Below are 16,692 nucleotides of genomic sequence, written 5' to 3'. Positions count from 1 at the left end.
TTGTCGTCGTTGTTGGATAGGACAGAGAGAAATGGAGAGAGGAGGGGAAGACAGAGAGAGGGAGAGAAAGATAGACACCTACAGACCTGTTTCACCGCCTGTGAAGCGATGCCCTTGTAGGTGGGGAGCCAGGGGCTTGAACCGGGATCCTTAGCCGGTCCTTGCGCTTTGCGCCATGTGCACTTAACCCGCTGCGCTACCGCCTGACTCCCACGGCCACATGCTCTTAACCCACTGCGCTACAGCCCAACTCCCCTGAAGAGTCTTTTCTTTTGGTGTACCCCCTTCAGCAGGCAAATGTAGTCCAGGTTCAGGGGTGTGTAGGCCGAGGGCTATTCTCAGGAATAGGCAAGGAAGAAGGCACTTCGCACTGACGAGGTCAGCATCCTACTCAGTTTTTAGGGTAAGTAACCATTCCTACTGAGGCTCCTAACTCCTCCTCTGGGGACCAGAACATCTGGCCACTGAGAAACTTTGGTTGTAATATCACCTTCCTGATACCCTAACCCCACCTCATCCTCCAACCTCTGTTGCACTCAGTATTGCTGTCTAAGCCCCCGAATCCTCCTAAGTTGATGTGTTCCTGGACTGTAGATTGTTGTCTGTCCTCTAGTAAAAATTGATTGTCGTCAACATTTTTCTAAATTTTTTTATGTTTATTTATTTTCCCTTTTTGTTGCCCTTGTTTTTTATTGTAGTTGTAATTAGCTATTGATGTCGTTGTTGTTAGGACGGAGAGAGGGGGAGAGAAAAATAGACACCTGCAAAACTGCTTCACCACCTGTGAAGCGACTCCCCTGCAGGTGGGGAGCCAGGGACTCGAACTGGTATCCTTACACCGGTCCTTGCGCTTCGCACCACGTGCGCTTAACCCGCTGCTGCACTACCGTCCGACTCCCTGTCAACATTTTATTAATACGAAAGTTGAGTCTTGTAGTAAACAAATCTCACAGACATTTAAACAAAAAGTTTTCCTTAAAGTTAGCGAGGGGAAACACTGGTTCTGAAATATCCACCTTAACACATAGGAATCTGGATCAGATAAGTTTGGGAACAAGCAAGACATCTTCTAGCAAACACTCTATCAAGGGACGTATAGCTCAGTGTTTCCCAAATCTACTTGCTCTTTAACTTGACACCTTTCCCCATGTATTAGTATCTGTTACCAGTGTTTCTCATAACCCTTTGGGAATGCAAAGAAAAATAAATTGATTTTTAAGTAACTTAAAAATGTTTCTCGGGAGTCGGCGGTAGCGTCGAAGCGTGTTAAGCGCATGTGGCGGCGCACAGGGCAAGGGCGGGCGGGCGGAAGGATCTGGGCGGAGCCCCAGGCTCCCCACCTGCAGGGGAGTCGCTTCACAGGCGGTGAAACAGGTCTGCAGGTGTCTTGTCTTTCTCTCCCCATCTCTGTCTTCCTCTCCTCTCTCGATCTCTTTCTGTCCTATCCAACAATGACGACATCAACAACAACAACTACTACTACTACAAGAACAAAACAACAAGGGCAACAAAAGATAACAAAATTAAAAAATTTTAAATGTTTCTCAAGTATATTTGTGCTATCTTATACAATTTCAATTATAATAAAGAAATTCCAAAAGTTGCCATATGGCTGTGAGCCACCAATACTATTTCCAGACTTATGGAACCATGCACAGAGCTGTGGGAGAAGCCTTAAATTGATTTTAAGTCTTAGCCACTCACTGGGTTTGGGACTGGGCCAAATTACATAACTTTCATAAACCTTAGTTTCTCTATCTGAAAATGGTATTGCACTAATTCTTAGTTTATGGTCATTGCCAAGATTAAATGAGTTGACTCTTGTAAAACACTTGGCATTGAGCCAAGCATCTAGTAAGTTCACTGAAAATACTTTCACTATTAGTTCGTGAGCTCCACAAAGATTTGCTGTTCAGTAGACTCTGCAGGACTGTCTCGGGAATAAGATGCCATCAAGATTTGATGAACTTGAGAAAATTCTAATTGGCTAAAGCGTTGAAACTTCAAAAAAAAAAAAAATCCTGCTGTATTAGCTTCCTAGGCCTGCGCCACAAATTAAGTGGCTTAAACAACAAATTGTCTCACACCTCTGGAAGCTAGAAGTCTGAGATCAAGGTGTTAGCCTGGTTGGTTCCTTCCAAGGGATCTGTTCATGTCTCTCTTCCAGCTTCTGGTGAATTGTTTGCAGTCTTAGACATTCCTCGGATTGTAGTTACATCTTTTTGATATTTACCATGTGTTCATACAGCATTCTCCCTGTGTGCTCATCTGAGCCTCCGTCTCCCCATTTTCACACAGACATCAGTCATATCAAATTAGCACCTACTGTACTCTAACAAGGCCTCATCTTAATATTAAAATCTGCAGGGGACCTAGAGGGGGTTGAATTGTGGAAAACTGAGAAATGTTAGATGTGTATTTTACTGTTCACTGTAAACCATTAATCCCCCAATAAAAAAAAATAAAGTCTGCAATGCTTCTACTAAGTTGCTGGAAAAGTCATGACACATTTTTTAAATCATTTTTTATTCATTATTGGATAGTGACAGAGAGAAGTTGAGAGCGAGGGGGAGACAGAGGGAAAGAGACGAGAGACACCTGCAGACCTGCTTTATGGCTCATGAAGCTTTCCCCCTGCAGGTGGGGACTGGGGGCTTGAACCCAAGTCCTTGTGTGATGTAACATGTGCACTCAACCAGGTGTGCCACCACCTGGCCCCTGTCATGACACATTTTTACATAGAAAAATACATTGTGGACTTTTTGGCAGCCCAATATTTCAAAATAAGATAACATTAGAGGTATTGGAGATGACAGTTTTCAATATACAAATAGGGGACATGGGTGAACTCACAACATAGTGAATTAACATCATTAAGAATATGCTAGAGAAAGAGACTCGGTTAGCATCTAGTTATAAAACTTTGTGCTAGCTTTTATTTTCTTAGACCTAACCTACTTTTTTTTTTTATTGCCACCAGGATTACCAGCGGGGCTCAGTGACTGTGTGATGAATCCACCGCTCCTCTAACCCATTTTTTAAAATTATTTTATTTCTTTATTATATGGATAGAGACAGAGAAATTGAGGGTGGAGAGTAAGGTAAAGAGGAAGAGACAGAGAGACACCTGTAGCCCTGCTTCACCACTTGTGAAGCGTCCCCCTGGAGGTGGGGACCAGGGGCTTGAACCTGGATCCTTGCACCCTATGATATGTGCACTTAATCAGGTGTGCCCCGCCTGGCCCCTAGCCGTTTCTTTTTCTTTATTTTTTTCCCCTCATTTCAGTGCCTGCAGCACTGTTTCACCTAGCCCTGTGCAGGTGGGGACAAGGCCTTGAACCCAGGTTCTTAGGTCACTGCCTAGCCCAAGACTTGCTTTTTAAAATCACCTTTATTAGGGGGCCGGGCGGTAGCATAGAGGGTTAAGCGTAAGTAGCACTAAGTGCACATGGCCAGCATAAGGATCCCTGTTATTTAACTTAAAAAGGGGTTTGTGGGGGCTGCAGTAGCACATAAAAGTATTCACAGCTGGGAACTGGTTTAAATAATACAAGGTTTATTAGGGTAAAAGAGGTAAAAGGCAAAATAAGCACTTACTATCAAGGGTTAAGATACGCTAGGTCCATAAAATCTGAGTATAGTTATCAAACGTTTAGTCCCATAAGATAAACAGTTGTCAACTCTGGTAAAGGTTGCTCATGGCTGTAGAGGGGTCTAAAAGTTTACCAGCTAGCAGAGTCACACATGTTCAGTTCCCAGGAGAAGTAGCCATGACAGATTCCTGGAGCACCTCCACCGAGATGCTTCTAGCCAGAAGAAGCAGCAGCCAAAGAGAGTGACTTCTGGCTGGCTATACTTTTTTAAGTATATTCAGTCCACCCACAATGCTTTGTACACCAGCACAGACTGGATCCACCCACAGTCCACCATGCGCCTGTGCAGATCACTGCACACTCTGTCGCCAAGGCTGACGTCAGCACTGTGCGGGGACTTCTATCCATGGTCACCGGTAGACTGTGTCACCTATACTGTGTCACCACAGATCCTGGTTTGAGTCCCCGGTTCCCCACCTGCAGAGGGGGTCATTCACAGGTAGTGAAGCAGGTCTGCAGGTGTCTTATCTTTCTCTCCCCATCTCTGTCTTCCCCTCCTCTCTCGATTTCTCTCTGTCCTATCCAACAACAAAGACAGCAATAACAACAATAATAATAACAACAGTCAACAAGGGCAACAAGGGAAAAAATGGCCTCCAGGAGTAGTGGATTCATAGTGCAGGCACTGAGCCCCCAACAATAACCCTGGAGGCAATAAATAAATAAATAATTTTAAAAGATAATAAATCACCTTTATTGAGGTTGGTTTGCATACAACAAAATGCTTTTTTAAATTTTCGTTTATAAAGTGGAAATGTTGACAAAACCATACAATAAGAGGGGAACAGTTCCATGTAGTTCCTACCACCAGAACTTCCTATCCTATCCCCTTCCTTGAAAGCTTTCCTATTCTTTATTCCTCTGGGAGTATGGCCCCAAGGTCATTATGAGGTGCAGAAGGTGGAAGGTCTGGCTTCTGTAATTGCTTCCCCACTAAACATGGGCATTGACAGATCGATCCATACTCCCAGCCTGTCTCTTTCCCTGGTGGGGCAGGGCTCCAGAGTGGTATGACTCTAGGACACATTGGTGGTGCATTGCTCAGCTCTGGCTTATGGTGGTATGGGGCATTGAACCTGGGACCTCAGAGCCTTGGGCATGATAGTCTGTTTGCAAAATCATTATGCTGTCTCCCCCAGCTCAAATTGCATCCATTTTAAGCATCTAGTCCACTGTGTTTTGACAGCTGTGCGTACCTTCATAACCACCACCCCAGTCAAGTTACAAGTGACTATACTTAGAAGGTATACTGCCCTTCCTCAGTTAATACCCCCAACATCCTAGGCAATCACTGGTCAGCTTCCTGCTGTTATAGATCAGCTGCTGTACTCCTATCATTTCACATAAATGGAATTAATTAATCAGTATATATCCTATGATGACTCTTTTTGAATTTATTTATTGATGAGAAAGATAGGAGGAGAGAGAAAGAACCAGACATCACTCTGGTACATGTGCTGCTGGGGATTGAACTCTGGACTTCATGCTTGAGAATCCAGTGCTTTATCCACTGCATCACTTTTTTTTTTATACTTGTGGCTGCTTTTAAAGTGAATCATTATTCCACAAGGATTTAATATAAGGTTGGCTGGTTGTTTGTTTGATTTTTGTCTCCAGGGTTATCGCTGGGGCTTGGTGCCCGCAATACAAATCCACTGCTCCTGGAGGCTATTTTTTTCCCTTTTGTTGCCCTTGTTGTTTATCACTGTTGTTGTTATTGCTGATGTTTTTGTTGGATAGGACAGAGAGAAATTGAGAGAGGAGGGGAAGACAGAGAGGGAGAAGAGAAAGACACCTGCAGCCCTGCTGCACTTCTTGTGAAGCGACGCCCCCCACAGGTGGGGAAGGTTTTTAATAACTATAGATCCACCCCTGAGAATGCTAGAACTAGAATGAACAAAATCTTAATAGATCTTAACGTTTTTTCATTCTTTTCTTACTGTCTGGCCCTCTGTTAGATAACTCATGTCCTCCTGAAATCCTCAGATTAGCCTTGTGAAGTGAGTATTCTTTTCATTTATAAAACAAGTACTTTCTTAGGGGATTTTTTTTTTTTTTTTTTAATGTTTAAGGTGACAGGGATAACTTCCATTTACAAGGACATGGGCTCAAGCCCCAGCATCACATGGGGACACTACAGTATCAGAATATGGTGGAGCAGTGGTCTGATCTCTCTTAAATAAAAGGAAGGAAAAAGTCAAATTGATGGAATCACTCAGTGTACAAAGCCCATTACCACACAAAAAATAATTTTTATAGTAAATCTTTGCTGCCTGGGAGGTAACACAAAGAAAGTATTAGACTGGGAGTTGGGCAGTAGCGCAGCGGGTTAAGCGCAGGTGGCACAAAGCACAAGGACCAGCATAAGGATCCCAGTTCAAGCCCCCGGCTCCCCACATGCAGAGGAGTTGCTTCACAGGCGATGAAGCAGGTCTGCAGGTGTCTGTCTTTCTCTCCCCCTCTCTGTCTTCCCCTCCTCTCTCCATTTCTCTCTGTCCTATCCAACAACAACATCAACAACAACAATAATAACTACAACAATAAAACAAGGACAAGAAAAGGGAATAAATAAATAAATAAATATTTTTTAAAATAGTTTTTTTAAAAAAAGAAAGTGTTAGACTCTCAAGCATGAGGTCCCGTGTTTAATCCCCAGCATTGGATGTGCCAAAGTGATGCTTTAGGTCTCTCACTCTCTCTCATTAATAAATAAGATCATTTTAAAAAATGAACAAAGAGTAATTGATTACTGCCATCAGGAAAATGGGCCTAGTGAAGAGAAATTGAAGTTTCTCTTTTGCTAAGATTGAGTCAGTGTACTGGGGTATTCTCCGAATAGTATTTTCAGTGACATGTCATAAAAACATGTCATTATAAAGATTAAATGAAACAATACAATTTTCTCTGTCCTATCCAACAACAACAGCAATAACAACAGTGACAAACAATACAATCAAATATTATGTCTGGTGCCCAGTACACCATAAGAGCTCTCAAAATACTACCTATCTTGACTCGAGATTCCCCTAGCTAGAGTCCTATGACAATCCAGGCCCCAGCTCTTCACGCTCAGACCCTGGACAGCCTAATCTCCTCCGGGGAGATAGATCTAATGGAGGGAAAGTGACAGCTCATCGCATGCTTTTTTTCTGTGTTTCTTCAGCAGCTGAAGTGCAAGCTTTCCTCTGAAAAGAAAGGGCTCAGAATGAACTAACATGGGCCCAGAGGAGTTCCGCCTCCTTGTTTTATGGCAGGAGAGGATTTAGTAACTTAGGCTGCAGGCATCTACGAGAGCACTTGGAACCATCAGGCTATAAACTTCTAGCCTCTAGGAAATTAAGACGGAAGAGGCCAACCCAACACTGAGGTGTTTTAATGCTGTTCCTGTTCAAAGCACGGACTGCTCTTACCCATCTCAGTATTTCCAGTGTCAGACAGGCTAGACAGAAAGTTTGTAGATAAAAATCAAAACTTAATCATCTTGCTTTTGGGGTTCTCTTAAGCATTTTAGAACTAAAATGTGGAACTGACAGATACTATCACTTTTGTAAAAGCTGTGATTTTGATATTCTTTTAGTTCTAAGTTAATATATATCCTTTTTCCCTTACCCTTTCTATCACTTCTGAAAGATATGTGAATTAAGGTCAATAAGTATGTGTGTGTGTGTGTGTGTGTGTGTTGATATCTACCTCAAATTAAGCCTTCCCAGCTATCTTCAGATAAATCTTGGGGAGGTAGTAATTTCAGCATAAGTAGCTATTATAAAGCAAGAATCATACCCAGTAAGCTTCCGTGGGGGCCTCTGAGGTCACCTGTGTGGAATTTTCAAGCATACTACTTGTCATCAATAATTTAGGTGCGTTATCATCTGATTCCCAGTTTACAAGGTTACCTAGGACAGGGCGCTTCCTGGGAAGATAGATAGCAGGCAGGCAACAGCTGGGCACATGTGTGCATGGAAACATACCTAACAAGTGGGGCCCCTTCATAAGCCTTCAAGCCTCCCTTACCCTCAGTTTCCCTTGGGGGAGAAACAGTCACCTCTCCAACCACTTCTGTTCCAGCCCTGAGCTCATAATGCTCTTTATTATCAAAATGTTAATATGTAAATCCTGTTTAAGTGCTGCTAACTCAATATGATCCTGTGTTACAGATTAACATTAATTTAGTTAAACGTATTGTCAGATTTGACATTGAGGATATATTCATGCTAATTAGAACAGGTAAAGTGAACAGGCTCTTGCTAGAGCTGTCTCATTAAGAATAAGCTGGATTGATTTTGATGCTTTCTTACAGATTTTTAAATTAAAGCAACAAATGGCAGCATTTGGCTCTGAATATAGGATTTTACCTAGAACAGCCATGGTCCCTCTCCCATAATTCTTTTTTTTACATTTAAAATATGCTAATTTCTTACCTCCTTTTTTCTCCTTTATTATCATCCAACTAAATCACATTACTGCAACCAAATATGGTTTTAGCGAGAAAAGCACTTATCACTGCTTAATTTGTTTAACATTTTAATTCCCACATACCAATGACATGAAGTGGTAAGTCAGCAGTTAATATAAGTCCAATGAGGAAATTTACTTTGACTCTTAGTTTACACAAATGGTTGGGCGAATATTAATACCCAGACCACAGAGTTAAAGTGTCCTACTGGTTAATTTCATGATTGCCCTCCAGTTTAAAATTTCCACTCTGAAGCCAGCCTGCTTTCAAATGTAAATACATAGAGTATCTTTGTATTGCTAAACAGACTCATTCAGAAAGTACCAAGCTAACTTGAAAACTGGAAGTTAATATATGTTTTTTTTTAATTTCTTTATTAGGGGACTAATGTTTTACAGTTGACAGCAAAACACAATGCATATAACATTTCCCAGTTTTCCACATAACAATTCAACCCCCACTAAGTCCTCCTCTGCCATCATGTTCTAGGACCTAAACCCTCTCCCTACCCCAGAGTCTTTTACTTTGGTGCAGTACACCAAAAGAAGTTAATATTTTAACATCATTATTATAGCAGAGTCTCATCTTCTGCTATATCTTATGCATAAAGATATATTTTTAAAAAGACCTGTTTTGTATTTTTGAGGGCACTTCCATTCATATGGGGTCTCTCAGCAGTGACTATTTAAAGCCATCAGTAGGGATAAGAGTTTCTAAAACTATGTCGAACTTGGTATTTGTGGAAATTTAAACATGATTGTGCTTGGCAAGTTCTCATTTGCTAAGCATCTTCACTGAGATAGAGGTTGTACTTAAATTTGATTCTAACGTGAAAGCTTACTTATTCTTGGTAGTTAATAATATCAAAAGTTCATTATATACATTAAGTGTATCAGATAATATGTATTTTTCACAGAAAAAATAGTACTCGTAAAGTTTTAGTTCCTAGTTATATGTATATCACTGTATACTGTGCAATATAGAATATGCTGGCATTTCACAGCAATTTCAGAATCATTGGAAAACAGAGGGAATAAATAAGGATGGTATTCTGAGTAACCACAGTATAGATGGATAGAATCTCTAAACTTATCTCAACTGGTAGAGTGAAGGACTTGCATACCTAAGACTCTTGGTTTCATCCCTGGTACCTGTCTACAGAGGGTGGTGCTCTAGTCTCTCTCTTTCTCTCTCTCTCTCTCCCCCCAAATATTTTTGAAATTCCTCTCACTACAATAATAGTTTACTAGTAACTTACTTTCCCACCACTAGGCAAATGCTATTCTTAACTTTCCCCATTTTTTTTATGAGTCAGTTGCCTTTTCTTTAAAATTTTCATTTATTCATTTGTTTATTTAGTGAGAGTAGAGTATCACTCCATTCTCTCCAGACCCAGAGATCAAGTCTGGAGCCTTGGGCAGGAGTAGACAGCATAATGGTTATTACAAAGAAACTCTCATGCCTGAGGCTCTAAAGTCTCAGGTTCAGTCCCCTGCACCACCACCAACCAGAGCTGAGCAGAATTCTGGTAAAAAAAAAAAAAAATGTGTGGAGTCTCATGCATGCTACTTCTGCGCTCTACACAATGAACCATCTCCCAGGCCACTTATTAATCATTGCTTTTTCATAATAATCATAAAAGATACTGTTATGGGTGGGGGAGATAGCATAATGGTTATGCAAAGAGACTCTCATGCCTGAAGCTCCAAAGTCCCAGGTTCAGTCCCCCTCACCGCCATAAGTCAGAGCTGAACCAGTTTTTCTGTTATTTCTCTCCCTCTCCCACTCCCTCTCCCTCTCTCTCAAAAGTAAAATAAAATAAAAAAGATATTATCACTGACATAAAGATGAGTTAATCACAGCATAGGCACACGATGGAGGTTAATACTGAAGAAGCCCGGTGCCTGGCCCTGGAGCTTACACTCTCAACCGTAACTCCACTCTGCTTCTCGATACTATTGCTAACATGATAGTAATTGTCCTCAAATAGAATTTATAGATTCAGTGTCAGTTAAAAGATTACAACCATAAAATGCTTTACTTGGTTTAAACATGTTATTATTCATTACACTATAAATGCCCATGTAAGTTATGTGTAGCATTTCTTTTGATCTCTGTGTTTAAATAATGTGTAGCTTTATTAATGTTACTTGAAATACTCTGCCTGCTGCAGCCCTGAATTATTATTTTGTTCCCCCTCCTGGTCCCAGTCTCTATACTGAAGTGCTTTCCAATATTTTATCTATTTATCGGACAGAAGAGAAAGAAGTCTGGATAATGAAGGTACAAGATGAGGAGTTTGGGGTGTGTCCACCTTTTAAATTGTGTCCTGAAATTCAATATTTAGTTATTCAGCAAGTGCTTGTTGGTGTCAACTAAGTGCCATGCTGGGTGCAAGAGATGAGAACAGTGAACAAGATGTCTTTCCCTTCTCTGTGGAGTCTTTAGTCAAGTGGTTTCCAAAGGTGGTTTTCAGTGTGGGTCATTTGTGAAAACTGCACCCTGAATTGGGACTTGGTGGAATTCAGCTCTCAGGTCCTGCCTGGTCCTGCCTTGGAGCTGCAGGGATCCAACACCAGCTTCACAAGGCTGGACGTCTTATTAGTTAGTGAAACTTTATAATACCAATGCCCCCTAACACACTGGTTCTCAGAATGTGGTCTGCTAGACCTCAAGAGCACATGCCCAATTCCTGTGGCACGGATATATTTCCTGTGCAGTGTGACAGTGTCAGACTTCTGTCTTGAAAAGTATTGTACATTTACTTTACTTCCACAGAATTCTTTTCACCTTTTTAAGGGTTTAATTTTCCCTTAATTGGCATATATGCCCACTAATACCATGGCATTGTGGGTTTGGTTTTGTTTTTCTTTTTAGTTGATGGGTGAGATGGGTAGGTAACAAAAGTGTTTGAGAGGCACTGCCCTAAGGGAAAAATCACTGAGGTCATTTACTGGAAGGAGATCAGAGCACTCAAATACAGAGCTTTATAGACTTGCTTTATCATCACTAGTGCTATTTATTCATTTTCTACTCTGTGCAAAAATAAAAAAGTATTTCATTAAATACTGTGGGGAATTGATGAGAAAAATAAGTGGGTGGTTCTTATCCCTTGATTCTTTCTGATTGTATCTGTAGCCTTTCAACTGATCTCTGTGATCTTCTATCAGACCATTTTTTCAGTGTGAAGTCAATCATTAATGAACTTTCTATCGGGGTCAAGGATCTACATGGTTCTCGAAGAAGCAGGCTTCAACTCTACCATCTTCAGAAGGACGCGATACATAGAGGGCTCACTCAGACCTATTATTAAGGCCATAGCAAATTGCAAACCATGGAGAATACTTGAAATCCTCTTTGCAAACTTCTCTCATGGCTACCTACCAAATGAGCCCACTTACAGGGATGAAGTGATATCCTACTAGGAAATAAACCAGAGGACTTACAGGAAAGCAGACAGGCATTAGAAACTGACTTCCTGTATAGTTAAGGAGACAGATAGTTGGAGAATTAATCCAGCCTGTCTGATACCTCCCTCCCTTCTTTGTCTTCTTGTCTCTTTAATACATTTCTTTTCCATTCATTACTCTCCCTGCCATCTCAATCTACCTACCTTGCTCTGTCACTCACACTGCTGCTCTGTCAGTGTAAACTATGCCTTGTGGTTAAATAACCACCTAATAAAATTCATTTGGGTCTTTCAAGAACACGAAAGAAACTCAGCTGTATGCTTGGGTTCTCAGAGTGAGAATGCTGCCATGCAGTGCCACCTGCTGCTACCAGCAAATCAAATATCTGATTTCAGAGAGGGATACAAGTCCTGGTGGGTCAGGTGCAGCTGGGCTGCCCCTGAGACAACATGTTTTGAGAGTAGAGAATGCAGGCTTAGGTCTCTAAGCATTTCACTTCTAACTTTAGGTCAACTTGTTTTTTGTTTTTTTTTTACCCTGGTCAGCTAATTAAATATTCCCTTCCTCAGTTTTCCTCCTTTGCAAATGACAAAGATTTATCTTGCCCTTCTCTTCCTGGGACTTTTAGAAGCCTAAGTTTAGCTTATGGTTGCTCATAAGGTTTTTAATGTTCCAGGATCTCGTCGGTACCTGGTACTTATGCACAAGGTGTTCTATAAATTCCAGGATATTTTTTTTTTCTCGAGTGTATTTTCACTTTTGTACCACAGTATCCTGTCAGTCAGGTTGATCTTTATAAAGCTGGTTTGTTAAGGGGAGGGCAGTAGTGCAGCAGGTCAAGTGCACAGGGCGCTGAGCACAAGGACCAGTGCAAGGATCCCGGTAGGAGCCCCCAGCTCCCCACTTGCAAAGTGGGGGGTGTTGCTTCACGGCAGTGAAGCAGGTCTGCAGGTGTCTATTTGTCTCTCCCCATCCTCTCTCTATTTCTCTCTGCCCTATCCAGCAACAACAACAGTAGTGGCAACAATAACAACAACAAGGGTAACAAGGGCAACAAAATGGGAAAAATGACCTCTAGGAGCTGTGAATTCATAGTGCAGGTACTGAGCCCCAGTGATAACCCTGGAGGCAAAAATAAATAAATAATAAAATTGGTTTGTTTTTAATACTCTTATTGGTATTTATTTTAAGATACTTCTCCAAGAACACAGATGAATCCTTTACAGTGTGAAAATTATAAAGAATAGCTCACTGCAATAAAATACTGAGGATGATTGCTTCACTTCTGTCTTTACTGCTCATTTGTTTTCTTTCTGACGTATTTTCAGTGTGCTCCCGTCTTACTCATCTGTCCCCAGAGCAGAAAATATCATCCACCAATGTCCCCCCCAGAATACCCCAAGAAGCAAGTGTATATACAATGTTCAGACCAGGGCTAACAGATTAGCTGCTTACATAACGGGGCCTCCCAGGGTCTCTGGCCACAGACGCCTCCATCAGATCTGACTTCCAACGTGTCTTCAGTGTATGAATCAGAGTAATCCTCTGATTCAATTCTATATATCTTCCACATCAGTCCCTACCAGTTGCTCGAGTAGGAATAATGTCACTAATTAGGAATCAATGGCCCAAACAGTCAATAAAGAATCAATCTACATCTTCTGAGGGTAAAGATCTCACGTAACGCCAGAGTTCACCTAGATGAGGCATTTTTCACAAATTACCTGTTATTAATGCATGGTACAACCACAGATTCTAGTGAGTACACATTGAGAGTACTTCTCTTAAGCACCCCTGATTTTGAATTATTCAGTATGTTTATAAAATGACACTGATTCTACTTACAATAAAATCTTTATTTAAAAAAATATATGCTTTATATCAGTAAAACATTGTTTAGTTCCATAAGGTAATCTCAAGTAAGCAGCTTCCAGAACACTCTAGTAGTTTAAAACAATGCAAGGTACAAATAGTTCCATAAGGTAATCTCAAGTAAGCAGCTTCCAGAACACTCTAGTAGTTTAAAACAATGCAAGGTACAAATAAACACTTTTTTGCTCCACTGCTGAGAGGGAAGTGAATTAGGAGTACACCTGAGGAAGTCAGGCCCTGTTTCCCTTACCTGAGAGGGCAGAAGAAAAAGAAAGCACTACTGGAAGTTATAATAGGTATAGGTGTGATAGGTGTGGCTTAGAAAGAAAGTGAAGATAGAGCCTTAGAAGTAAAAAATAAAAACAAACATCAGCTTTCACAGGAAGCCATCCATCTTTGCCCAAATGGCCTACATGATTCTCTGATGCATGTCGTTTTATTCTCCTAATTAAAAGTTCAAAACGAGGCCAGGCGGTGGCACACTTGGTTGAGCGTGTACATTACAGTGCGCAAGGATCCAGGTTTCAGCCCCTGGTCCCCACCTGCAGGGGGAAAGCTTCACGAGTGGTGAAGCAGGGCTGTGGGTGTCTCTGTCTCTCTCTCTATATATATATATCTTCTCTCAATTTCTTTCTGTCTATACAATAATAAATAAATAAAACATTAAAAAAAAAGTTCAAAACATCTGGGTGGGGGACATACAACCCTATGAGGAAAACTTAGAATAAGTGGAAGGGGGAGTCTTTAACTGTGAAGTAAAAGGCATTCATTTGGGAGTCGGGCGGTGGCGCAGTGGGTTAAGTGCACGTGGCACACAAAGCACGAGGACTGGTGGAAGGATCCCGGTTGGAGCCCCCGGCTCCCCACCTGCAGGGAGTCGCTTCACAGGCAGTGAAGAAGGTCTGCAGGTGTCTATCTTTCTCTCCCCTTCTCTGTCTTCCCCTCCTTTCTCCATTTCTTTCTGCCCTATCCAACAACAACGACATCAATGATCACAACAAGCACAGCAAAAGGGAAAATAAGTAAATATTAAAAAAAAAAAAAGGCATTCATTTGAGTTTATAAATACAAAATGTGGAGGAGAAGTAGTAGTAGTAGTCATGGAACATATGGAGTACTACTCAATAATTAAAAAAAAGACTGTTGTGTCCTTTAGAACAAATGAATGGGATTGTTGGCAGTGATTATGCTTAGTGAAGTAAGGAAGGAAGTAATAGACAACAACCAGGTGACTCAACTCACATATGGAATATAGAGAATTGAAACACATGAACTTGAAGAAGAAAAAACATATATATATAAAAAATCAACCCATATCTATGACATTGAGAGTCACAGAACTTTGGTAGTGGGAGTAATGTGGAATTATACCCCTATCACCTTATCATCTTGTAAATCACTGTTAAATCATTAATAAAACATATATCTGTGTTTTAAAGGGAATTGAACCACATTAGCTTGGGAGGAAAATGTATATGTATAGTCAGCTCATATCTCTGACCTTGGGAAAACTATGATGGTTACTGCTGGAGGGGCATGGAGATACAGAATGTTGTTGGTGGGCATGATAAAGAATTATACCCCAGTGTTGCACCTGGTTAAGTGCTCACATTAAAGTGTGCAAGGACCCAGGTTTAAGCCCCTGGCTCCCGCTTGCAGGGGAAAACTTCATGTGTAGTGAAGCAGGACTGCAGGTGTCTGTCTCTTTCCCTCTTTATCTACCCTCCCAATTTCTCTGTCTATATTCAATAATAAATAAATAAAATAAAATATTTAAAAAACAAATTAAATATACTTTAAAAAATAATTATACCCCTATTATGTACAAATCTTATAAAGTATTACCGAATAACTAATATCAATATTCCACTAAAAAAGTACTTAGTAAAAAATCCTTCTGAAATAGGCATTCTAGAGTGGGTGTAGAGGGCATAACAGTTATGCAAAGAAACTCTCATGCCTGAGGCTCCAGAGTCCCAGGCTATACCACCACAAACCCAAGCTGAACAGTGCTCTGGTTAAAAATAAAATAAGGCATTCTAGTCATAAAGGAGCAGCCTTTCTTGACCATTTCCTCCTGCCCATGAATGCATATAAAAATCCATAGTGATTAAAAAAAAAAAAAAAGCCATAGTGATTAAACTTTAATCTCCGCAATCAACTGGAGAAAATGCTGTGATTGTTAAGAGACCTATTTTATTGTTTGTTTGTTTGTTTGGGGGGAGGGGCTGCTACACATTCTTTTGGATGCTTTTCACTTCTTGATAAGTTCTCTTTTCTTTAAAATTGTGAATGCCAGTTCTGAGCTTCTAAAACACTAAGGTATTGGGTGGGGGGTAGATAGCATAATGGTTATGCAAAGGGACTCTCATGCCTGAGGTTCCAAAGTCCCAGGTTCAATCCCCTGCACCACCATAAGCCAGAGCTGTGCAGTGCTCTGGTATTTCTCTCTGTGTCTTTCTCTCTCTGCATCTCTCTCAAAAATAAAATACTTAAAAAAAAAAAAAAAACTAAGGTATTTGAATGTCTATAGTTTATGTGTTTTTTGCACTGTAGAAAGTAAGAACAGAATAAATCATACTTCATCTGGTCCAACTGCATAATTATAAATGGGAAAGCCTAAGTAGAAGTGAAATAATTTTCCAGAGTCATAAAACCAGTCAGTGACATGGCTCAGAGTAAAACTTAGTCTACTTTGTCACATCCTTGGGAAAATGTTTCTGAGAAACCTTGATTAATGCCAACACCATTGGAAGAGCTGCAACTTTAAAAGCTCAGCTGAGTCAAAAAGTAGTCAAAAAGGATGATCTTGCTATGTGGAATTGCTAAATATAGGTATACCTCACTTAAATGTAATGTATCCTGGATTCATAAAACTGAGTCGTCATTCCTTACTGTTGCAAAATATTTTGGAAAACTATTCACTAAGAGTGTCACTATGTAGTTTTCAGCATGTAAAGCATGGACTGATTTGTTTAAGTTTTTTTTTTTTTTTTTCCATAGAATGCTCTTGTCCTCAGAAATTCCCTATGTATGTGACCACTTCCCAATTTAGCCTCTCCACTCCCTAAAGAGTTTTCTTCCACAGTGCCCTAATTTGGCTAGCCAGATTATCTAAGTGAATAAACAAGTAAGCAAATGAACTTTTGAACATACCTACTATGTAAGTTAGAGCAAGCCTGTTATATACATTTACACACATGTGCATCTTGATATTTTTAATGTAAAAAAAAAAATCAAGTAAATACCCATCCTTTGATTCTTTAAGTGGAGATTCCCAAGGACTCAATTAAAATTAGAAGAA

At 40.5% G+C, this 16,692-nt stretch overlaps 1 protein-coding gene across 5 annotated transcripts in view; it reads left to right on the top strand.

The window, feature by feature from the left end:
- KCTD1 (potassium channel tetramerization domain containing 1) overlaps positions 1–16,692 on the top strand; it is a 289,937-nt gene that overhangs the window by 191,611 nt on the left and 81,634 nt on the right. The window contains exon 1 of one of the 5 annotated variants that reach the window (XM_060173643.1): positions 5,417–5,491. The exons of the other annotated variants lie outside the window; for them this stretch is intronic. The gene's annotated coding sequence lies outside the window, so the exon portion shown is untranslated. Of the gene's footprint in view, positions 1–5,416; positions 5,492–16,692 lie in introns of those variants that run through there. 5 annotated transcript variants of the gene reach the window in all.

The sequence above is a fragment of the Erinaceus europaeus genome, chromosome 15 (assembly GCF_950295315.1).
Source record: "Erinaceus europaeus chromosome 15, mEriEur2.1, whole genome shotgun sequence".
Taxonomy (NCBI): domain Eukaryota; kingdom Metazoa; phylum Chordata; class Mammalia; order Eulipotyphla; family Erinaceidae; genus Erinaceus; species Erinaceus europaeus.
This window is presented reverse-complemented; position numbering and strand designations above follow the sequence as displayed.